The sequence below is a fragment of the Schistocerca nitens genome, chromosome 10, assembly GCF_023898315.1.
Source record: "Schistocerca nitens isolate TAMUIC-IGC-003100 chromosome 10, iqSchNite1.1, whole genome shotgun sequence".
Taxonomy (NCBI): Eukaryota; Metazoa; Arthropoda; class Insecta; order Orthoptera; family Acrididae; genus Schistocerca; species Schistocerca nitens.
The window spans coordinates 37,845,535-37,868,239 of record NC_064623.1 but is presented as its reverse complement, the minus strand read 5'-3'; the positions used below and the strand labels follow the sequence as shown (position 1 = coordinate 37,868,239).

The 22,705-nt window shown below is 44.1% G+C and overlaps 1 protein-coding gene, 1 long non-coding RNA gene and 1 pseudogene across 3 annotated transcripts in view; all 3 read right to left on the bottom strand.

Annotated features, from left to right (window-relative positions):
• LOC126210060 (alpha-actinin, sarcomeric) overlaps nt 1-22,705 on the bottom strand; it is a 488,112-nt gene that overhangs the window by 142,788 nt on the left and 322,619 nt on the right. The gene's annotated exons all lie outside the window — the stretch shown is intronic.
• LOC126210063 (uncharacterized) overlaps nt 1-22,705 on the bottom strand; it is a 193,728-nt gene that overhangs the window by 18,744 nt on the left and 152,279 nt on the right. The window lies entirely within an intron of this gene.
• Nucleotides 20,138-20,255, bottom strand: LOC126211023 (5S ribosomal RNA; annotated as a pseudogene).

Here is a 22,705-nt window from a genome sequence, read left to right as displayed (position 1 = left end):
CAACTGATGCTTGAATTTACGCGCGCAAATGTCTGAATGGCTAACTATAATGATAATTATCTCTGAGACAACGCAACGTATCTAATTTTTTTCTCAGCAAAACCTACCCTGCAACACCCTTAGCAGCTTTTCTGACTGTTTCTGACAACCGTCTATAAGTAAACACAACACGATACGCGTCTTGGAAAGGTCCGTTGGTGAGAGAGTTATTCAGGCGAATAACGAGAAAAAAGGGTAACTCCGGCCCCAATTAAAATTAAGAACAGATTTTTGACTTGCTTATGGACGTTATACAGATCTACGCCATATGCGAATTTAAGATTTTTTTACGTGGTTTTTCAGGCGATAGAGACTTGGGCGATTTTGTATCGCCGTGGAGGGAGGGGCGCTGTGGAGGGTGCCTGCAGACTACCCGATGTAACAATGGTTCACAGAATGGTTCAAATGGCTCTGAGCACTATGGGACTTAACATTTGAGGTCATCAGTCCCCTAACTTAGAACTACTTAAACGTAACTAACCTAAGGACGTTAACACATCCATGCCCGATGCAGGATTCGAACCTGCGCCCGTAGCAGCCGCGTCGCTCCGGACTGGAACGCCTAGAACCGCTCGGCCACAGCGCCCGGCGATGTAACAATGTCATGGTAAAACCTGAATTGTCAAAAGCCAGCTACTATGGTCGTGCCACGAGATGTCCGCTGTTAGAGAGACTGGTCAGGGTAAGTGCACTCTGTCCGCAGCTCGTGGTCGTGCGGTAGCGTTCTCGCTTCCCACGCCCGGGTTCCCGGGTTCGATTCTCGGCGGGGTCAGGGATTTTCTCTGCCTCGTGATGACTGGGTGTTGTGTGATGTCCTTAGGTTAGTTAGGTTTAAGTACTTCTAAGTTCTAGGGGTCTGATGACCATAGATGTTAAGTCCCATAGTGCTCAGAGCCATTTGAACCATTTTTTAAGAGCACTCTGTCCACCGCGCATGTGTAACACGAGTAGAGTAGCCCTAGTGACAAGCAAAAGCTGTCAGACTTTTGGCACGTGTTAAATCGTACGATAGTATAGTGTGCACGTAAATGATCGATTCCGAGTGTATCTGTGGTGGGGCAAGCAATGAAAGAAAAGAGAGGGTCGGGGAGAGCTGTCGGGGGGGGAGGGGGGGAGAGAGGGGGAGGGGGGGAGGGGGGGAGAGGGGGGAGAGAGGGGGAGGGGGGGGAGAGGGGGAGGGGGAGAGCGTGGGAGGGGGAGAGAGGGGGGATGGGGTAGAGAGGGGGGATGGGGTAGAGAGGGGGGATGGGGTAGAGAGGGGGGATGGGGTAGAGAGGGGGGATGGGGTAGAGAGGGGGGATGGGGTAGAGGGGGGGGATGGGGTAGAGATGGGGGATGGGGGAGAGATGGGGGATGGGGGAGAGATGGGGGATGGGGGAGAGATGGGGGATGGGGGAGAGATGGGGGATGGGGGAGAGATGGGGGTGCACGTCACAGTCTGGATGAGCGCATTATGGGCACCCACCTCTTGTTATCATAATCAGGGGTTGCCTCATCTCCCCTGAAGTAATGCTGTTCTTCCCATGTCTTCGTTTGTTGTGTTATTTTCTTCACATTTTCTACTCGCCTTCATGATGCCTATGTTCACGGCAAGGCGTTTCGAAAGAGACTAGATCTCACTGGCTGCCAGGTGAGTACTGTAGAGGGGGCGGGGGGAGGGGCGCACGTCGAATCAAAATCACGCCGTCTTCTGGTGTGGCGCGCATTATGCGGGGCAAGAAAAATATATCGCGTAAATTGATATTTTCTGGGATACGAACATTTGTTCATATCTGGGGCTGAAAGGCGTTTTACCAAAGCTGAAACACACACGTCATGTGTTCTTGAATATGAACCAAGGCGAAAATTGTACAATAGCACGAAAAGAAAATAATAATTAGCAGTTACAGGTACCATAGTGTCATTCATAAACTTCATAGCAACTTCGGAACCAGAAAAAAAAAATTATCTGTGTTTTGTATGTCTGGTAACATGTCTTCATACTTAATTTAAGTCGTGTAGTGTGTTCCCTATGTCATCATCCTACCATTCTAGTTAGCAACTATTGCACTTTTCTTATTTTTAATTATGGAAACTAGCGAACACGAATACTGCCCTGGAACCTGAACTCGGGTCCGGATGAAGCACCACGCAGACAACGGTCTCCAGAGCACGCCCGCCGTTTTGTTTACATCTGCGGCAGATGGGTGCGCGGCCGTTGCCCCCTGACCCGGCTGTTTTGCCGGTGAGCTCGCGTGTCGCGCCTATTAACAGAGAGCACACACGCACAGCTGGAGGGCGACGTGCGCGGCCTCCACAACAACCGCCATTGTTCCTGCCCTGTGTCTCGTCCATGTAACGGTCCACGTGCCAGATACGTCGCGCCTCCACATTCGTCGTTCACTTGCAGTTCTGTATTACGAGGAAGTTGAACTTCTCTGATCAAAATTATTTATTACCCAACACTCCGTTTCTTGGAACTGGTACTACTCGACAAAACGAATCGTTGAGCCAGGCATAGCAGGCACTTCCGTCGCTTGACTAGCTATCCAGACGTCCCAATTCTTTGTTGTAATTGGCTTTCGGGACGTGCCCATGCAGCCATCTCAAGAAAACGTCACTTCTAACGATACGAATGTAAGAACAAAACAAAACAGAGTCGCCGAGCACAGAAAATCTCCTACCCAGTCAGGAATCGAACCAGGGCGCCTTTGGTTGGCAATACGGCGCACTGACCACGCGGCAACCGAGACGGTCTAGACGTCTCAGTTCACAGCAAGTTTAACATCGTCAGCATCACCATCGACAAAAAGTGTTGTGGCTTGCAAAACACTTACGTAAGAGAGGTTCCCAGTCCATGATGGGATCGAGTTCTCGATACCTAGGTTAGCGTCCCAGGTATTACTCCATGCAATCATTCCTGGTGGGACTTCACTAGCGAGTAATAGAAAAAAAGAACAAAAGGAATTTCTTATTATGAACTCGATACTTGAACGTAGCCCCAATTGTAAATCGAAGCCGAAAGCTAGTGGTTAAGTTACAGGTTCGAATCCTGTCAGCTGCATTCCAATCTTTGTCCGTTTTTGTTTTGTTTTTACACCTTGATAGAAATGACTACAAATATTATTACTAAAAATAATTAATTGAGTTTAATATATTTTTTTCATTTCCAATCCATTGGTGTCCATCATCATCATCATCATCATCATCATCATCATCATCATCATCTTTCTTCCCTTTATTTAATTATTTATTTCATTTGCAATTTTGTCCATGTAATTGTAATTATTTTTTATTTATTTCGCTTTTATTTCTTCCTTGTCGTCAATTTACATTTTCGTTCATGATACAGGAATCGTTGCCTCTAGTACTACTCTCATTTTGGTTAAATTTAGTTTTATTTATAAAACATTCTCTTGCTTAAATTACATGTGTCCAATCCGCGCCCTGCATGCGGCACAGAAGTGAGCATCTATCACATGATCGGTAAAAAATAAAAAAAAATCGTAAAATTCCGTTATGTGAAGTTATGATAAAGTGAATATTTTCAATTTTTGTAAGTATCCCACACGATGACATTCTCGCAATGGTCCATACCTTTTTTTTTTTTTTCCTCAGTGGTTATTGTCAGTGTTAACTTTATTACGTGCACCCCAAAAATACTCCCCTTCTTCCAGTGTGGCCATGGTGAGCTAAAATGTTGGAAATCTGCATTTGAGTATTTTGTGCATTGTGCGAGAAGACTTTCGGTTTTGAATATTTGTATGACGTTTATCACGCAAAAATCTGCATTTTATTACGAAATAAAAATTTCTGACAAAAGTATGCTACTAATATAAATAGAACATTTAGTCTTTTGTTTTCTTAATCGAAAGATCGGTTATTTCCTAATGTTTACGTATTACGATACATGAACAAAAATATTTAATATCACATCAACAATAGTTCCACATGAAAAAAATAAAGAGAAATGAGAGAAAATAAGAATATGATTATTTAAATGAGGCGACAAAGGATTAGAAATGAAATATATCATCATCATCATCATCATCATCATCATCCAATTCAATCATTATGTGGCCTCTTCGAGTCGTGGATTCAGGTAGGCTTTCAGCAGTCTTCTCCAAGTGGGACGGTCTTGGGCAGTTCTCTGCCAGGTGTTACCAGCGATCTTCTTGATGTCTTTGTCCCATCATTCTGGTGGTCTTCCTCTAGGCCTCCGGTGCTCCCTCAGACTCCACTCCAGTACTAGCTTCGTCCATCTGTTGTCTTTTCTTCTTGCGTCGTGGCCAGCCCACTGCCATTTCAAGGAACCTACTGTCTCTAAGATGCCATTAACCTTCGTCACAGACCGGATGTCATCTGCCCTTTTCCTGTCCTTTCTTGTATAGCCCAGCACTGATCTCTCCATGGCTCTCTGTGCTGTCCTAAGTTTCCCTTTTGTGAATGAGTTCAGTGTCCATGTCTCGCAGACATACGTCATCACAGGAAGAATGCATTGATCAAATACTGCTTTCTTCAAATTTACTGGCATTTTTGATCTGAACACTTTTGAATTCTTCCCAAATGCTTGCCAGCCAAGCTTGATGCGTCGATAGATTTCTGGCCTTATGTCTCCCTTCATATTTATAATCTGGCCAAGGTAGACATATTCACTGACCTCTCCTAGCAGACTGTCCTTGACCTTCACATCTCCAGCTGGGACCCATTTGTTGGACATTACTTTTGTTTTGGAAAGGTTCATGCTCAAGCCAACCAGCTGACATTCCGATGCAAGATCTGTAACTAAGTTTTGGAGCTCTGCGAAGTCTTTGGCCAGTAAGGCAATATCATCAGCAAATCTCAAGTTGGTAAGCCTTCTTCCATTAATTCTAATTCCCTTACCTTCCCACCTCAACTTTGACATAGCCATTTCCAATACAGCAGAGAACAGTTTTGGGGAGATGGGATCGCCTTGCTTGACACCCTTCATGATGCGGAATTCTTGAGTTGATTCGCCGATGTTAACATAAGCTGAAGAATTCTCGTAGATTTTCCTGAGCACTTCAATGTATGCTGCTCCCACTCCTTGCTCACTCAAAGCTTGGAGGACAGCTACATGGCTAACGGAGTCAAATGCCTTTTCAAAGTCAACAAAGGCAATGCAGAGAGGCAGTTGGTATTCATTCGCTCTGCTTATCACTTCACTAACTGTCAGAATGTGGTCAATAGTGCTAAAATTGCTTCGGAATCCTGCTTGTTCTATAGGTTGGGCTGAGTCTAGGGTGGAACTAATTCGGTTTAGCAAGATCTTTGTGAAAATTTTGTACAAAATTGAGAGCAAGCTGATAGGACGGTAGTTTTTAATATTGTGAATACTTCCTTTCTTGTGTATCAAAATAATCTTAGCCTTGTTCCACGATAGTGGGATTGAAGCATAGTGCAGGCAGGAAGTAAATACTTTTGCCAAGTGATTTATTGCTACCTCTCCTGCCAGTTTGAGGATGTCAACGCTGAGCTCATCATCACCCGGCACTGTTCCCTTCTTCATGGTATCTAGGGCACACTTGACTTCTGATGGGAGTATATCTGGAACACTAGGTACATCATTTAATTTAGATACACTCAAATTTTCACTTGAGTTGCTATACAAATTGCTATAAAAGTCTCTGATGAACTTCAAAACCTCCTCCTTTTCAGTGATTCGACTGTCATTTCCATCGAGTGCGATAATCTGCTTTTTACCGATTGTGAGTTTGCGTTTGGCTGACTTTAAACTTGTCTTGTTCTCCAAGCTTGCTCGTAAGGTGTCTTCAGTGAATTTCTGTATGTCAGTTTTCATTTCTCTTCGCACTGCCTTACATAGTTCGGAATACGCAACCATGTCACGATCGGTTTGGATTTTCATTTCTCTCCTCTGTTGTAAAAGGGTTTCAGTTTTGGCACTGAATTTCTTTGGTTGTCTATTTTTTTGGCACAGGCCACCGACTTCTTGTGCACTTGAAACAATCATTTCCGCCAAATCACCATCTTTAGTTACATGGAACTTGCTTTGGAGGACTTCTTGGAATTTCGAGGAATGTTCTTCCAGGTTTTTGATGTTGATTACCCTTCTCTTCCCTTTCATAAGTTTATTCCTTTCATTTCTTACATTGAGTTCGACCCTTGCTCTCACAAGACGGTCATCACTGCCAGTGTTGAACTGATTTAGCACTGATACGTCTTTTACAATCTGCGGAATGTTTGACAGAATAAAGTCTATCTCATTTCTGACACTGAAATTTGGGCTCCTCCAAGTCCATTTTCGGTCAGGGTGCTTCTTTAATATATATATATATATATATATATATATATATATATAATGCCAATTAACTGAATGAAGGTAATGATCGCAGTCGTTCTGATAAAGATTTAAATCAAAAAATTAAAGTCGAAATGCAGCCAACGGTATTCGAACCAACAAGCCTCAGCATACTTGTCAATAACGCAACATTATCTTACGGCGCCGCTTTGAAATCAGTGGTTTCTTTTAACGGCTCTAGGGCAGCAGTAGTCGACTTGGTCCCTATCACCCACTAGTGAGTGTTCCAGCGGCGGAGGATTTAAAAAATTTTCATTAGGTTTTTATAAAATGTTGACTTAAAATACTTGATAAGTAATTGTTATTACATAATTTAACTTGCTATAACTCTCATTTATAAATTTTATAAAGTAAAGTTACTTTCCCCATTTATAAATCGCCATACTTGTGGAATCGGTGAACGGATAGAAAATTTTAAAAGTGGGCGGTTGGTAAAACTGGTTGACTACGCCAGCTCTAGTGTAACATAAGAAATTCTGAAATTATTTTCTTCGATTACTCGCAAACTAGTGAATACCATGATGAATGCCTGCAGGATGTGATACCTGAGACCCTAACCTGCAGCACCGTATCGATGGCTCCGAAGAGCCTATCCCACACTTGGGGAGTGGTTTTCAAGTCACAACACTGTTGACGATGGTGCCGCGCGGAGTTATGGATCTTTACCTTGTCGCCGTCAGAACAACGAACATCTTGGCGGTGCTCTCATCCGCGGAGCGAAACTTTTAATAACGCGATTAATATGCTACCTGTAGCGAATAAATCCGTAACGGCTGCTGTGTCCCCGAGGTGATTTCCGCCTTTGTCACAAAAAATGGCAACTGCGTAACTGACACGGATCCTTACTGAACCGCCCTCTTGGTTTGAGGGAGCTTGTTTACTGCGCAAGACGTAACACTGTAAGCCTCGCCTGGAGCGCAACCATATACGGCGTGGCGTTCGTGCCTCCTTATCTGCCCGCATACCACGCGCGGCGTCACCACACTCAGCTGACGTTCTCTGCGCTACCAGCTTACCTCACGTCCCGCACAAGAATATCCTACAGGTCAGCGCTGTGTATCAACAGACTAGAAAACTCTGCAAACAAGCTTAAGTTTGCGGAAGTGGGTGCTTAGCGTATTCTTACAAAGGATACTAGGAAAAACTTTTCAATAAATCTTTATTTAATTTTTTCGAAGTACGTTCCGCCACACTGAATACACCTCTCCATCCTCCGACACCAATCCCTAAACCAGTTTCTGTACGGAGTGAGGCACACTCGTTGTCCCAAGACCTCAGGAGGTTTTCACCACTTGAAAACTACACTCCTTTGAGCTTCATTTTCACATGCGGGAACAGTGAAAAGTCACCAGGAACAAGATATCGACGGTAAGGAGAGCGCTCAGGAAAGAAGTTTCAGTCCTGTACCCCGCAATTATTTGGTGTATGCTTTGGTGCGGTGAGCTGGAGTGGTGGTGTGATGGAGGAACCAAGTGTCCATTCTTGACTTCGGCAGCAGGTTCTCCAAAGATTGGATGACTTTGGACAGGCATTGCTCAGTGTACCACTTTAGCTGTGACAGCCTTCCGAGAGTCCAAAACAACACGCTCCACAATTCCACTCGATTTAAAAAAAGCCATCATTTTCTTCTTTACTGATCGGGATTGTTTGACAGCTACGGGTTTGTTTTAAGTCTTAGTCGGCACGTCACAATAGTACAGCAAAGTCTCCTCACCTGTCACCATGTTATTCACATACTGAGACTGTCCCTTAGAAAACTACTTTAACATCTCCTGGCATCAATTCACACGTCGTGTCATCTGCCCTTCCGTCAAGTCTATGTGGCACCGAGACAAAGATTTTTTACTTGCAGATGATCATGGAGAATCGAACGAATTGCTGGTGCATTTAGCCCTAATATTTCCTCTATCTGCTTATATAGGTTACTCGCCTGTCTTCGTCTAGCATTTTCCTCACAGCATCGATGTTTTCGTCCGTAAGTGGTGATCGTGGGCTTCCCGTCCTCTCAGCGCCCTCCACAGTGAAATTTCCTCTTTGGAATTCTCTGCACCATCTAAATATAGTTGTGCGATGTGGTCACACATCACCGAGTGCAAGAGTCATTTCTTCGAAGCACTAGTCTGTGTTTAAACTACGTGCGAAGTTGTACCGCAAAACTGCCCGAATCTCACTTCCTGACCACGATACCATAGCAAGCACTTCAAACTAACCCTGCTTGTGAACGACTGCGCACACACACTTGGCACAGTGGCTAGAATGCAAGTATGAAGCATTCCCAGAATACAGCAACAATCAACCTCCTGCGACTCCTTGTACTGCAAAACCTTCCTAGTATCCTTTGTACTACTGTCCCTTCCTTTCTTGTTCCAGTCGCAACTGGTGAAAGGAAAGAACAATTCTGAGGAGCCTCCTACTGAGCTTTGATCCCATCAATTGTAAGTCCATAACCAAATACGATGAAGATTATTGATGAAACGCGCGGTTTGAGGCGCTATGTCACGGATTGCGCGGCCCCTCCCGCCGGAGGTTCGAGTCCTCCCGCAGGCATGGGGGTGTGTGTTGTTCGTAGCATAAGTTAGTTTAAGTAGTGTGAAAGTCTAGGGACCGATGACCTTAGCAGTATCGTCCCTTAGGAATTCACACACATTTGAACATTTGAGAAATGATGAGGGTGTTTCCCATTGTAACACATGTTCCAGTTTCTTTCTGTTCCATTCGCACACGGACTGCGGGGCCATGCGTAGGGAGATTCAAAAAGAACGAACAGATTTTAATTGTTTACTACAAACTGTAAAAGACAGTAATACATTGAACATGTCACTGGAAACAGGAAGGTTCAAAGTTTTCACACAGCTGCGTTGCTGTCTCTTTCCATCAGCGTAACGACTACACCACAAAAGAAATCATTTTGTGCGTTGGAATTCGTGCGGAGTCAAGCCACTGTACAGGTGCATGCGTATTCCGCCGTCGATTCAGCAAGAAGCCGCCTCTGCACAAACAAATTTATAATTGGCACACAAAATTCTAGTAAGTTGGTTGCATATTCAAAGGTAGGAGCACTGGTCGGCCACACACGTCTGATGAAAACGTCGAGCGTATCCGAGATGCATTCGCACGGAGACCTCGGAAGTGCACACGACGGGCAGTCCATGAACTCCAACTTTCTCATACAATGCTGTGGCCTCCGTATGAAGCCTTACAAGCTGCAGTTACTGCAGCAACTGAGCCCCGGCGACCGTAACAGAAGGTAAAAAGTTTGCATATCAAGTCACCAGGATATGGCAGAAGACTTTTTCCGAACTATTGATCTTTTCGGACGAATCATGTATCGGGTAAAGTAAACAGCCAAATTTAACAATTTGTGTGTCAAAACATCCTAGTATCGCCGTCGAACATGAAAGAGATTCACCGGAGCTGAATGTGTATCGTGCCGTTTCTGCTCACAGAGTTTGTGGATATTTCTTTTTTGTGGAGGGAGCTTTGACAAGAATGTCTTAACTGGACATGCTGAGAAAATGGTTGTTTCCTCCACTTCACGAAGGTTCCAATGATATTTTTATGTATGACAGCGTCTTGCCTCATTTTCACCTTGAGATGCGGCGTTATCTTAACAATGCCATCTCATAATGTTGGATTGGAACAGGTACAAGATCTTGTTCATTGCTTTTGGCCTCACAGCTTACCAGAGATCACATCTTCCGATTTTTTTCCTGTGGAGGTACATAAAAGACAGTCTTTGCCCAACCTATGACAGCTACTCTTCCAATACTGAGAAATCTAATTGTTGAAACAGCCGACTGCTGACTCTTGTGTGGAATGAAATGGACTACCGTTTAAATATTTCTCGACCAATGCATGGTGTTCATGTTGAGTGCATTGTATAGTGTCCGTGCGAACATAAAACTTTGAATCTTCCTCTATCCAGTGACATGCGCAATGTGTTTCTGTCTTTCATTGGTTGTCTGTAATAAACAACTGAAAACTGTTCGTTCTTTTTTAATCATCCTTTATATCTAGGATCAACATTTAAACCTGGTTCTTGAAACTTTGTAAACAGGCTTTCGCGGGATGGTTTTCGTCTATATTTTAGAATCTACCAGTCCATTTTCTTTAATATCCCTGTGACATTCTGCCAGAGGTCGAAAGAAATCTGTGACCATTCGCGTTCTCCTCCTTAAACGTTCAATATCCGCTGTTACTCCTAACTGGTACGCGTCCCACATACTTGGGCATTACTTTAGGATAGCCCGCAAGTGGCATTTATAAGAGTCGAAGGTCATGAAAGGGAAGCAGTGATTGGGAAGGGAGTGAAACAGGGTTGTAGCCTCTGCCCGATGTTATTCAATCTGTATGCTGAGCAAATAGTAAAGGAAACAAAAGAAAAATTCGGAGTAGGTATTAAAATCCACGGAGAAGAAATAAAAACTTTGAGGTTCACCGATGACATTGTAATTCTGTCAGAGACAGCAAAGGACTTGGAAGAGCAGGTGAACGGAATGGACAGTGTCTTGAAAGGAGGATATAAGATGGACATCAACAAAAGCAAAACGAGGATAATGGAATGTAGTCGAATTAAATCGGGTGATGCTGAGGGATTTAGATTAGGAAATGAGACACTTAAAGTAGTAAAAAAGGTAAAGAAGTTTTGCTTTTTGGTGAGCAAAATAACTGATGATGGTGGAAGTAGGGAGGATATAAAATGTAGACCGAAATTAGGTGCTATAGAAGAATACTGAAGATTAGATGGGTAGATCACAGAACTAATGAGAAGGTGTTGAATGAAACTGGGGAGGAGTTTGTGACATAACTTGACTAGAAGAAGGGATCGGTTGGTAGGACATGTTCTGAGGCATCAAGGGAGGCTTGGAGGGTAAAAATTGTAGAGGGAGACCAAGATATGAATACACTAAGCAGATTCAGAAGGATGTAGGCTGCAGTAGGTACTGGGAGATGAAGAAGCTTGCACAGGATAGAGTAGCATGGAGAGCTGCATCAAACCAGTCTCAGGACTGAAGACCTCAACAGCAACAACAACAGGTCGCACGAGTGTTTTTAGTGCAATCTCCTTCGTAGATTGTCTGCATTTCTCTAGTATTCCGCCAAGGAACCGCAATCTGCCTTCCGCGTCACCTACCACTGAGCCTATGTGATCTTTCCATGTCATATCCTTATAAAATGTTACACCAAGGTATTTGTACGAGTTGATCGATTCCACTTATGACTCATTGATACAGTAGTCATAGGACACTGCCTTTCTGAGTTTTTGGTCCACACTTCTACATTTATGAATATTTAACATACGCAGCCAATCTTTGCACCTGTTTGAAATCTTGTAACGCTCTGATAATACCTGTGATGGTTTCTTTAGGCAACACTTCATTACGGACGGCAACTTCATTTGCAAAAAGACGTTACTTTTAATACTGGCTGTCACATAATAATTTACAACACAGGCAGATAATTTACAAGGGCCACATATTACATCTCTGTGGTATGTCTGATGATAACATGCTGCATCCTCCCTACAAAGATGTCTTCAATCCCGTTACAAATTTAGTTTGAAACTTCACATGATCGTATTTTCATTAACATGGGTTGGTGCGTTACTAAGTCAAATGCCTTTTAGACTCCAAGAAACACTGCATTCACCCGATGTGATGCATACAGGATTATGCGGATGTCAATTGAAAAAAACTGGGTGCTGGGTTCCGGATTACCAATGTTTGGGTACACAAAAAAGGATTTAAAACGGTGTTCGTAAAACAATGAATTACAAATAAACGCTGGAATAACCTCTTCACTAAACCGAATGACCAACCGCTCCAAGTTTCGTTTGGAACCTATCTATAGAATAAGCTGCGAAGTCATGCTTTAAGGTTGCAATGAAATGCTGTGAGACGGGATGGAGCATAGACGACAGCTGCAGGAATTGGCAGTTGAACCTGTGCGTACATAAATGTAAACACGCGAAGATACACCATTACTGTTTCATTACGCTACTGGCGGTAAACCACTGCTAAGAGAAACGGATGTAACATACCAAACTGCCACCAACTGGAGCGACCCAAACAGGAGTGACCACATCAAACGAACTCTACGAAAAGTATAAAAATGGTTCAAATGGCTCTGAGCAATATCGGACTCAACTGCTGAGGTCATTAGTCACTTAGAACTAGTTAAACCTAACTAACCTAAGGACATCACAAACATCCATGCCCGATGCAGGATTCGAACCTGCGACCGTAGCGGTCTTGCGGTTCCAGACTGCAGCGCCTTTAACCGCACGGCCACTTCGGCCGGCACGAAAAGTATATACCAGGCTGAGACTCACTAGAAGAATCTTAAGAATAGAAAAAAGTGGGTTACAAACTCTCGGCCGGCAGATTCCTTTTTATCGCTCATCCCCCTGGTATCCTTGCCGAATTGGATTAATAGGAGAGACGGGGAACATCCAATGAAGAGCGCTTTGTCACGTGGTTATTCAACAAGCGCGACAGCTTTAGAAAGATGATATAAGTGGCAGACGCTAGAACAGAGGCGTTGTGCATTACGGAAAGGTTTACTGTTGGAGTTCCGAGAGAACACTTTCCGGCGAGAGAGAGCCAACATATTCCCCCCACTTACATGTCGCAAAATGACCACGACGAGAGATCAGAGACATACGGAGATTTATTGTCAGTCGTTACGCCCACGCACACTCGCGGAGGAACAGGGAAAGTGAGGAAAGATATTGCTACCAGAAGTACCCCCCCACACAAACCACGAGGTGGCTTCGGAGTTAAGACGAAGGCCCGATACCGCTGCTAACCGTATCCGTAGCCTGGAAAACTTCCAGCACCTTGTTTTATAGTAAACACTGGCTTCCGGCACGTCCAGTTTGTCGCCAGGCGGAAACCTGTGCCAACAGCGGACGCCTGTTACGTCCATGTTGCCGGTGTCTGTCAACCCGCCACAGTATCCCATAAAATGCGAATTTGTGTGTTACGATACCCCAGTAGTAGTTGGGTAATTGGTCAAGGATTTCTACATCCATAATACACTACTGGCCATTAAAACTGCTACACGACGAAGATGATGTGCTACAGACGCGAAATTTAACCGACAGGGAGAAGATGCTGTGATATGTAAATGATTAGCTTTTCAGAGCATTCACATAAGGTTGGCGCCGGTGGCGACCCCTACAACGTGCTGACATGAGGAAAATTTCCAACCCATTTCTCATACACAAACAGCAGTTGACCGGCATTGCCTGGTGAAACGTTGTTGTGATGCCTCGTATAAGGAGGAGAAATGCGTACCATCACGTTTCCGACTTTGATAAAGGTCGGATTCTAGGCTATCGCGATTGCGGTTTATCGTATCGCGACATTGCTGCTCACGTTGGTCGAGATCCAATGACTGTTAGCAGAATATGGAATCAGTGGGTTCAGGAGGGTAATAAGGAACGCCGTGCTGGATCCCAACGGCCTCGTATCACAAGCAGTCGAGATGACGGGCATCTTATCCGCACGGCTGTAACGGATCGTGCAGCCACGTCTCGATCCCCGAGTCAACAGATGGGGACGTTTGCAAGATAACAATCATCTGCACGAACAGTTCGACGACGTTTGCAGCAGCATGCACAATCAGCTCGGAGACCACGGCTGCGGTTACCCTTGACGCTGCATCACAGACGGGAGCGCCTGCGATGGTGTACTTTACGACGAACCTGTGTGCACGAATAGCAAAACGTCATTTTTTCGGATGAATCCAGGTTCTGTTTACAGGATCACGATGGTCGCATTCGTGTTTGTCGACATTGCGGTGAACGCACAATGGAAGCGTGTATTCGTCATCGCCATACTGGCGTATCACGCGGCGTGATTGTATGGGGTGCCATTGGTTACACGTCTCGGTCACCTCTTGTTCGCATTGGCGGCACTTTGAACAGTGGATGTTACATTTCAGATGTGTTACGACCCGTGCCTCTACCCTTCATTCGATCCCTGCGAAACCCTACATTTCAGCAGGATAATGCACGACCGCGTGTTGCAGGTCCTACACGGGCCTTTCTGGATACAGAAAATGTTCGACTACTGCCCCCGCCAGCACATTCTCCAGATCTCTGACCAATTGTAAACGTCTGGTCAATGGTGGCAGAGCAACTGGCTCGTCACAATACGTCAGTCACTACTCTTGATGAACTGTGGTATCGTGTTGAAGCTGCATGGACATCTGTACCTGTACACGCCTTCCAAGCTTTGTTTGACTCAATGCCCAGGCGTGTCAAGGCCGTTATTACGGCCAGAGGTGGTTGTTCTGGGTACTGATTTTGTGGTGTCACCGCCAGACACCACGCTTGCTAGGTGGTAGCCTTTAAATCGGCCGCGGTCCGTTAGTATACGTCGGACCCGCGTGTCGCCACTATCAGTGATTGCAGACAGAGCGCCGCCACACGGCAGGTCTAGAGAGACTTCCTAGCACTCGCCCCAGTTGTACAACCGACTTTGCTAGCGATGGTTCACTGACAAAATACGCTCTCATTTGCGGAGACGATAGTTTAGCATAGCCTTCAGCTACGTCATTTGCTACGACCTAGCAAGGCGCCATTATCAGTTACTATTGATATTGTGAATCATGTACCGTCCAGACCGACGTTCACCATTAATGGATTAAAGTTAAGTATTCCACCAGCTACGTCCTTTTTTCAAAATTCTAATTTCCTTGTCCCGTTCCAGACCTCACGCCAGCCTGCGTGAGCTAAAACGTGTGCCTTTCGGCCTGCTTCTAGTAACACGGTGTTGGCTCTCCTGCCAACCAAAACAGACTTCTCAGGATCTATGCACCCAAATTGCGTGAAAATGTAATCACATGTCAGTTCTAGTATAATATATTTGTCCAATGAATACCGGTTTATCATCTGAATTTCTTCTTGGTGTAGCAATTTTAATGGCCAGTAGTGTAATACACGGCAATGGCGCGTGGCAAAATTGACTGTCGGTAAGCCTCTGTACTAGCTGTAAATTATCCAATTTTCTGATGTGGTCATAGTAAACCTCTTCGTGATGAACAACTGTAGCGTCTGTCACTGGAATTTCTTTGAGTAACTCTGTTAACGCTCTGGCGCCGACTAAACGATGCCGTGACGAAACGCGCCGCTCTTCATCGGATCTTCTTTATCTCTCTTATCAGTCCTACCTGTTAAGTGTCCCAGAATGATGAACAATACACAAGAAGTGGTCGAAAAAGCGCCTTGTAAGAGACTTCTTCCGTGGATGAGCGACATTTCCTTACGACTCTTCCTACGAATCTCAGTCCAGCATCTGCCTTTCCTACTATTTGTTTTATGTGGTCACTCCACTTAAAGTCACTCTGGGTACTTATGCCTAGATACGAGGGTGAGTCAAATGAAAACCTTAAATTTTTTTATTATTATTATTTACTGTGCAGAAGTGGTACAAAGCTGTATCACTTTTCAACATCAATATCACTCCCCCATGCTCAATGCAAGTCGTCCTGCGCTTACAAAATGCATAAATTCCTTTAGAAAAAAAAAAAAAATTCTTCTGGTAGTCCGCGCAACCACTCATGCACCGCATGGCATACCTCATCAGAACGGAACTTCTTTCCTCCCATTGCATCTTTGAGTGGTCCAACTATATGGAAATCACTTGGGGCAAGGTCTGGTGAGTATGGTGGAAGAGGAAGACACTCAAAATGCAGGTCTGTCATTGTTGCAAATGTTGTACGGGCAGTGTGGGGCCTTACATTGTCATATTGCAAAAGGACACCTGCTGACAGCAATCCAAGTCGCTTTGATTTGATTGCAGGCCGCAGATGATTTTTTAGGAGATTGTGTACGACGCACTGGTGACAGTGGTCCCTCTAGGCATGTAATGCTCCAAAATGACGCCTTTTTCGTCCCAAAAAGAGAGTCAGCATAACCTTCCCTGCTGATGGTTCTGTTGGAAACTTCTTTGGTTTTGATGATGAGAAATGGCGCCATTCCTTGCTCGCTCTCTTCGTTTGCGGTTGGTGGAAGTGAACCAAGGTTTCGTCCCCAGTAACGATTCTTGCAAGTAAGCCATCACCTTCTCGTTCATAGAGCCGAAGAAGTTCGTAACAAGCATCAACCCGTCTTTCTCACATTTCAAGAGTCAGCTGCCGTGGCACCCATCTTCCAGACACTTTGTGAAACTGGAGCACATCAGGCACAATGTGGTGTGCTGACCCACGTCTAATCTGTAAACAAGCTGCAATGTCATACAGTGTCACTCGGCGGTTTTCCTTCACTATGGCTTCAACTGCTGCAATGTTCTGTGGAGTCACAACTCGTGCCTGACCTGGACGAGGAGCATCTTCCACTGAAGTCACACCATTTGCGAACTTCCTACTCCATTCGTAGATTTGCTGCTGTGACAAACATGCATCACCGTGCTGAACCTTCATTCGTCGATGAATTTCAATAGGTTTCACACTTTCACCACGCAAAAACCGAATAACAGAACGCTGTTCTTCCCTGGTGCAAGTCGCAATTGGGGCTGCCATCTTTAAACTGATACTGCGACGGTATGTCCTTCCTGAATTCCAGAAACAATGTATCAACCTGATCTCTGTCGCCTAGAGCGCTATGGATCTCTTGGAGAAACAGAGCGAGCTGAGTTTCAAAAGATGTCTGTCTGCGAAATCCACGCTGATTTGTATAAAGGAGACTTTTATTCCCCAAAAACGTCATAATTCTAGAGCATACAACACGTTCCGTAATTCTGTAACAGATTGAGGTCAACGACATAGGCCTATAATTACATGTGTCAGTCTTACAGCCCTTCTTGGAAACGGGAATGACATGTGCACGGCTTTTAGTCAGATCGATCGACTAAAATCATACTTTCAAAGGCACTCAACGCTTCTCCTCCTTACGCTCATTTTCGTTTCCTTCACCTTTGGTTGTCAGGTAGGTTTTGACTTCTCTTGAATCTGTGATGCTCTTTCTATGTACGTAGCTGTTTTCTACGACGGCTACCAGACCACAATGGGTGTTTACCATTCCTTAACACTTTGCTCGGAACATACTTGAATAAGGCATATCTGAATTTTTCCATTTGTGTTCCAGATCTCCGTCCTCATCACTGACTACTCAGATACTCTGCAGTTTGTGTGGTATCACTCTTGCTGGGCAAAAACATTTTCCTACCTTTCTGAACATTCCCCGCAATACACATAGTTGCTATCACAGCCTGATGATCACTGACGCCAACTTATGTATTAACTGATTCAATAAGTTTAGGTTTGTTCCTTGCTAGGGGGTCTAAGACGTTACCCTCTCGACTTTGTTCGCTGTTTGATTGAAGTAAGTCTCGGTCAAAACATTCAGGATAATGTCACTCGAATCCTTGCCTCTTGCTCCAGTTCTGATAGCATGGCTATCCCAATCTATGCCTGACAAGTTTATGGTAGTTTTGTAGTGGTAGAAAATGGTTGTGGTATTAGCATTTTTATTGAGTACCAGCAATAAATAATTAACACACACATGTGAATTGTATGGCCTATTTTAGCTTCTTAGATTGTAATTGCGAAGAACAAACAACAACATTCAGTAAGAACGCTGATGACCAAGCTGTTGCGAGTCCTCAATTCATCATCACCAACATCAATCCATTTCAAGGCGCCACGCTACCGAGGGTATGAATCTGCCGAAAGTCTGCGGGGTCTGTTTGGTCACTAAAGGGAAAGCGCTACACGCAGGGCGGAAGAAAAGCAGTGCAGTCGACCTGCCGATTATCTACGAGCAGTTGCCGACCACGGTGACGAGGCTAAACTGGAGCCGCTAAAGGCCGCCAGATAAAGTGCTATCTCTTATTTTTCTTCCCCAGATAATTTACGCCACTGCTAAAGGCACCGAAAGTGCGTAAACAGCAGCATCCCGTCTTTGCGATAAGCGAGCGGCAAGCGCCTTAGCTCTGCTTCAGAACACACACACACACACACACACACACACACACACACACACACACAGAGAGAGAGAGAGAGAGAGAGAGAGAGAGAGAGAGAGAGTGGGGGGGCGGTAGAGGGAGAGAGGGGGGGCGGGAGAGAGAGAGAGAGAGAGAGAGAGAGAGAGAGAGAGAGAGAGAGAGAGTAGCAATAGTTTCCGTAACTGAAGGAAAAAAATTGAATACAATTTTTACAGCGGTAATGGAATGTAGTCTAATGTAATACTGGGGACTTGGATTAGGAAACCAGGCACTGAAAGTAGTAAAGGACTTTTGCCATTTGGGCGCTGAAATTGCTGACGATGGCAAATGTAAAGATGATCTAGAATACATACTTGCAGTAAAAAGAGAAAAATATCTGAAAAAGCAAGTACAATTACATCTTACGCAAAATTAAGTGTTAGGAAGTCTCTTCCGAAGAATACCAGTAAACCTGCAATTCCTTACAGAATCCAGCTCCCGTATATGAAACAGTTTCATACGTCTGATTACAAAAGCGTTAATATGTTAAATATATGCCTTTAAGCAAGTAAGAAAGAAAGATCGCAAAGCGATCTCATTATGAAACAACGGATGAATATAAACTGGGTCGTTTGCGCGACATTTTAAGCAGAAGTTTTTCCGTGCATCTCAATACTCACGATGTCATGTTTCCTGAACTATGTGTTGTACAATGGTATAATTTTGCAGGCACATTCAGTGGTATATATGGATCTATCTGCAAACTGTGTTACGAATAGAGGTTGTAGTAAAAAATTAATAGAGTAAAATGTCGTGACTGATATTGTAGTCTGACTGCATGAACAGTGAAAATGTAGTAAGATATATATCATTTTCCTTTCATCATTTTTTTTTTTTGGGGGGGGGGTAAAAGTTTCGTAAGGATTTGGAAATAAGCTTAAAGTTTGTTGGAAGATGCTAACTGTTATCATTCTCAAATACTGAATGAATGAGGTCAGTGTATTTGCACGCCGTCAGTTATACTTTCTGAAGACAGACAAAAACCGTTTTTGACTGTAAGTATTATCTTACTGTGATCAACTTCTAACATAAGATTCTACCTCTTAATGAGTAGATTATGACAGCGTTTTAAATTTGGCCAATATTTACGCGAAATATTTTTAATTGAATTTTTGTTGTCTTACGCTGCAACTGATACCGGGTTCCGGGACGGCGTTTTAGTAATATAGATTCAGAGTGAAGCGTTATATGGATGAGATATGTGGACGATAAATGGTACGTACAGGAAGAGAACAGAAGCTTCTGAAATGCGGTGCTACAAAAGAATGCTGAAGATTAATGCGTCGATCGGATAATTAAGAGCTACTGAATCGTATTGGACTACCTGACTAAATGAAGAGATTAGATGATAGGGGACATGCTGAAGCATCGACGAGTCGTCAGTCTCGTAAACGAACTGAGTGGGTAGGGAAGAGATTAGGAGGAGATTAGTGTTTAACGTCCCATCGACAACGAGGTCATTAGAGAGAGAACAGTCTCGGATTAGGGCATGATGGGAAAGGGAATCAGCAGTGCCCTTACAAAAGAACTATCTCGGTATTTGCCTGAAACGATTTAGGAATATTACTAAACTAAACTACACTACTCCCGAAAGGCCAGGAAGGCCCAACGGCCACCGACCGCCCGCCGTGTCATCCTCAACTAATAGGCGTCACAGGATGCGGATATGGAGGGGTAAGTGGTTAGCACACCGTTCTTCCGGCCGTGTGTCAGTTTCCGAGACCAGAGCCGCTACTTCTCAATCAAGTAGCTCCTCAGTTTGCCTCACAAGGGCTGAGTGCACCCCGCTTGCCAACAGCGCTCGGTAGACCGGATGGTCACCCATCCACGTGCAAGCCAAGCCCGACAGCGCTTAACTTCGGCGATCTGGCGGGAACCGGTGTTACCACTGCGGCAAGGCCGTTGACCTTAGGAAAATGACGGAAAACCTAAATCAGAATGGCCGGACGCAGGTTTGAACCGTCGTCCTCCCGAATGTGAGTCCAGTGAGCTAACCACTCCAGCACTTCGCTCGGTCTGAGTGTCTAAGGGAGGATGAAAATTCTAGAGGGAGAACAAGGTGTGAATACAGCAAGCAGGTTCAAATGGATGTGGCTTGCGGTAGTTACGCAGAAATGGAGTCTTGCACGCGACAGACTAGCGTGAAACAAGTTTTTGGGCAAAGGGCAGCAACAATAAAAAAACAACACAAGAAACCCAGCGCAGAAATAAACCTAACTACTAGAGGCGACTCACGTGGATACTCAACATTGTAGGAAGAAAATAAAGGTTTCAAGTATTTCATTCTTTGGTCGGAATGTGGCATTTTCAAGTTAACGAAACAGTAATCGTCATAGGTGCATGTAGTAGGTTACCAAAAATCCACAGGTTACAGAGGAAAACCCTGTTCATATAGCACGAGTGATGAGATTCCTCTGAAGAGCTGAGCTCTAAATGTTGCACAATAGCGCTTCCTGTTTTAACATATTTCCATGGGAGTCGGATAGGTCGTCTGTCACCCAGTTTACAAGGAATTCACGTAAACACTTCAAAATCAACTCTGGAAATCCGCTCGTGGTTGCCGGTTTTCCAATTTCGCGATCGATTTTCGCTTCCTTGTAAGCGAAACCGTTTTTGAAACGTGCTTCGGCTGTGATGTTTCGTCTGTTTTTAAAAATTTTTGGCTAATATGGATGGAGTGACTTTTTGTACAGTGAAGGATAAGTAGAAATACTCGTATTAGACTGAAGTTTTTTACACCTCGTCTAATTGAAGAGAAATTGTGCTGACTAAATCATCAACTGTATCAACTGTTTTCCAAGCGCCTTATTTAAGGAGCCATATTTAACTGGAATAGCAAATCCGCTTCAGACCTTAACATGTAAACACGACAGCGAAGAACTGTTTCCGAAATTCGATTTTCGTCTTTCGGAAAATTTTGTCGCATGTAACCGTAGTGTGTGTGTGGACTGTCATCCTTCGTTCGACAGATCGATGCCATTTTCGATTCGATATTTTCTGCGAGAAGAGTACGTCTTCTCTTCGTCGACTGACTCTTCCTTTGTATTACGTGTTAAGGTGTGCGAATTTCTTCAAGAACACAACTGACGTCGCTCTTTTTATTGAACCTGCAAAGGTAACCTAGATCCAGTATATTTCTCGATTGTAGGGCACGAGCCACAACAGCGATCGCTACCTATGGAGGACTTCAGAGCCCGAATTTGCACTGTATCAACAACTCTTCCGTCCGTTCAAATGAAAAAGTGGTACAAATGCAAGGAGCGTTTAAAGCTACTTGTCTGTGACCCCAACAGCCGTTTAATCAGACCTTCGCCCCGGCTAGGAGTTATCTGGAATACCGTACCTCAGCGGCAAAGTCAAAGGTTCTCTGATTAGGTGTCATGACTTTACAATCTTATCGAATGGCGCAATCACTTTACCTGCAACTTGTTTTTCGCATCTCTCATTTTACTGCTACCACGATTGATGTATTTTTTAAAACGTGACAACTAAATTTAGTTCCTTTCTGATAACTGCCCTATGTGGTGCAACCGGTTTCTCACTGCTAAAGAAATTAGGAGAATCAAAGGTTACACAGCGGTCTTAAGAGTATTTAACATATCGCTCCGATTATAATGACGTAAAATTATTTGTGTTTTTATCCCTTCGATGTCAATTATATTAGGCTGGTACATTAGTTCGTCGAGTTTTTGTTTTGGATGTTGGTATTTCGGCTGTTGTGGGTTTCTTATCGTTTGACGCTTTTTATTTGTAGTTCACTGTTGACATTTGACTTTACATTTTGTCATTTGTAGATAATGTACGGAGCTGTGGACGCTAGAAAACGGATTGCCGAATGGAAATATCAGAGCATTTTTGACATATTCAACAGAGGGCTGACAGCTTCAGAGGCAGACAGATACATTTGCGCCGTATCCGGGGATAATACCATTGGACAGAGCACGGCAACAAAATGGCTTTCTCGATTTAAGAAGAATCATTCTGACATTTGGGATTCTGTCCTTCGGGGTTTAATGAAAAACATTTCAGCGCATCAATCAATAACTATCCACGTCAGTGTACTCGAGATCTGCCAAATGTCATGTACCGTGATCATTCCGCCATCGTGCGACATTCACATGAAATGCGGAAGGTTCAAAAATCGGGTGTGCGAGTAACGCATGCTCTAAGCCAAAATCACAAAAATCTGCGGGTGACCATATGTGCCTCTCTGCTTGCTTGTCATCAATTGGCTCATGAACATCGACCATTCCTATCCTGTATCGTTATTAGTAATAAGAAATTAGCATTAGCTAAAAAAAGGAAAAGAAAGGAATGGTTAGGTTCAAATGGCTTTGAGCACTATGGCACTTAACAT